The following is a 2938-nucleotide window of genomic DNA, read 5'->3' on the forward strand; positions in this document are numbered from 1 at the left end:
GGTTATTTAAAAAAAACAATGAATTAAAAATAGTGTAGTAAGCAAGAACTTTGGATTCTTCCTTACTTTGATTTGAACAATTAAAAAATAACAAAAGGAATGACTTATTGGTCTAAAAATGATCAAACACATCTGCAACATCTGGCCTTCTTTACTCTCTTCTTCTGCTTCATTTTCATAACACTGATACAAATTAAATGAAGGTGTTCGTGGATGCCACCAGGGAAATTTTTGGGACACCTAATACCTCTCTGTGCCAACAAAACATTTCACATCAGTTGTTTTACATTTATTCATTTAATTATTCTCCACTTTCATGCCAAAGCCATGATTATTTTTACATTAGCACCTGCTGCATTTCCCATGTGCGCATGTTTATTCATTCTTTTTAATTGTAATCATTAGGAGTTTTAACTGAGACATCCCACTGATGTTTATTGAAGTAAAAAGTCATATAGGTGCTGGTGAAATCTACTGGAAGCATCGGGAGAAAGTTGCGTTTGGAAATCCAGACATGCAGATTGGGTCTCTGGTGGGGATCACGCTGCAGGAGCTCGCGTTATTCATGGACAGCCTCGTTTCCTGCAGCAGCAGCAGCAGCAGCAGCAGCACGGTTCAGTAGTAAAGCTGTAAAACAGCGTCAGATAGCCATAAACACATTTGATGAAAACAAATTAGGAGCAAGAAATATAACTGACAGAAAACATAACAGCCGGCAATGGAATCACATTAGAAGGGACGCGACACGCCGCCGCAAATAAATGCAAATTTAATATATGGATAAATACAAAGCAGTAACCCCAATGTTGCCAAAACGTATTCATCACATAAACGTCTCCCTCTGTTTCGATTAAACCCCGTATTAAAAAACACCTTGCAAATAATCATTGGGCTTGAACAACGTGACAGTTCCCCATTCCAGAAACCTGTTGACACTTCCCAGAAATATCACTGGAGGACAACTTAACGCTCTTCAGATCAAAACACTAATGGCGACCATCTTTCGACAACATGAGATGAAAAGTCTCTGATTTGTTGCAGCACTGCAGTATGCAATACTGTTCTTGCTAATGAATTTTTAATATCCTTAATGACAGGAGAGGAACGATGTAATTAAAGGAGCAAGTTAGGAAAAACGCTGACTCCATCTCTTTACGGGGACCTTTTTAATGTTAGTTTAATTGGAATTAACACATTATCTTAATGAACAGATTGCCTTCAAGGAGATCATTTCCCCTCCCCTTTAGCAGGCTCAAACTAGCCTATATGCATACATGGAAAGTTCCCTAAACGCAACACGCACTGAGGATAAAGAGAGGAGGATTGGTGCTACTTTTGTAAGTTAATTTTTCTTTTTGGACACAAAACTTTTCTAGTGTCCGTGGAGTGAAAGGATCAGAGTGTCGGTGTGTGAAGCATAAAAAATTGATCAAAGCTTGTTTCAGCTGGACATGTGTCAGAAATAATAATAAAAAAAAACAGTTTTATGTTGGAAATCTTTGGGCAGTTGAGTTTAATTTGGGATTTACAAGTGACATTGTGCCCCCATGGCAGTCTCCTTTCTGGGCCTGGTTTATGGAGTGAGACAGTTGGGCTTTTTCCCTGTGATTAGCAGGCCTGCAACCAGCCATGCACGAGGTATTATGGTGCACGGCATTATGTATCAGAGTTAACAGACCCCACCCCCACCAACCACACGTCTCCAGACAAACCTTCGGAGGGTCAAACCTCCCACAACAACTGATGAAGATGTGTTTACTTTAAACTGGGAAGCTAAAATAGTGAAGAAACTTGTGAAAAAAATAGATTAATAATATTAAATGATTTGGGGTTTCCAGCAAATGGGGGAAAGCGGAGTATGAACTGTGAACAGCCACATGACAACCTGAAGGCTTATCTCACAGAGGCTGTTTGGCTTAAGCCTTGGCATTAATACACTGATAGCCTACGGAATAGCCAAGCATAAAATGAATGTGAAAGGATGAAGAAACAACAAGAAAAGGATGGAAGAAAGAGGATGAAAGTGGTTAGGCCTCTGGCTTAACAGACCAGAAATATAAAACTACCAGAAGCATTACAGGGGGGCCTTATTGATATGAGCGTTCTTCTCCAGACGTGTTTTTGTCATCGCTTGGCAAACAATATAACTGCTTTTTGTTGTTGAAAAGTTGCAAAAGAGCTGCAACTTTCAGAGAAATACATTTCCACAAAATAATTATTGAAATAAAAACAGTAAAATAACACACAAAAAAAAAATCCTTTGGACTGTCTTTGTAAGGTAGCCCAGTGTCGAGGCTTTTATCCTTTTTATTTTATTGATTAAAAAAATCTCAGAGGCACTAAAACGTACAGTCAATGATTAATGTCCCTCTCAGAAAAAGAAATTATATGGAATAAATTAAACTAGTGCAGCGGCAAATTGAAAAATAAGAATGTAAATGAGCTTTGAATACTTAATATCATAGAGAAAAATAGGCAATGAGGCCCAAAAATGATGAGGGATTAGCACAGAAACATGACATTAGCTGTAAATGGCAAAGAGTCGGTTTTCTCCACTGTCAAAAATGTAACTGTCGCATCTGATTTTCTGCTAGGTAAATGAAAAATGGAATACGGTGTTTTGCAATCGAAAGCTGTAACCTTGTTCACAAGGTGAAAAATGTGAAGCCGGAGCAGCACATCACTTCTTCAGAACTGCCATACGATAAAATGTGTCGTAATGCAGTTAGAATGGTTAAGCAATAGTTTTTACTGAATGACTGGAGTTTTTTTTCTTTTTTGTACACAAGAAAAGTCTCATATAAAGATTTTTTTGCCCTTAAATAAAGAGATGTAATACAGTTGTGGTGCTGCATCTACACAGCTCCACACTGTCCAAAATATAGATGTTCATCTTTTTCTGTGCCATCCACATCAAATGTGTTTTGTGGAGTTAACC

General features: G+C 38.1%; 1 long non-coding RNA gene across 1 annotated transcript in view; it reads right to left on the bottom strand.

Moving 5' to 3' along the window:
• Positions 1 to 281: 281 nt before the first annotated feature.
• Positions 282 to 2938, bottom strand: part of LOC112161387 — a 59009-nt gene continuing 56352 nt past the window's right edge. Inside the window, exon 4 of the long non-coding RNA XR_002921870.2 lies at positions 282 to 627. This is a non-coding gene — a long non-coding RNA (uncharacterized LOC112161387). The remainder of the gene's footprint in view (positions 628 to 2938) is intronic.

This window comes from Oryzias melastigma, linkage group LG15 (genome assembly GCF_002922805.2).
Source record: "Oryzias melastigma strain HK-1 linkage group LG15, ASM292280v2, whole genome shotgun sequence".
In the NCBI taxonomy this organism is placed as follows: domain Eukaryota; kingdom Metazoa; phylum Chordata; class Actinopteri; order Beloniformes; family Adrianichthyidae; genus Oryzias; species Oryzias melastigma.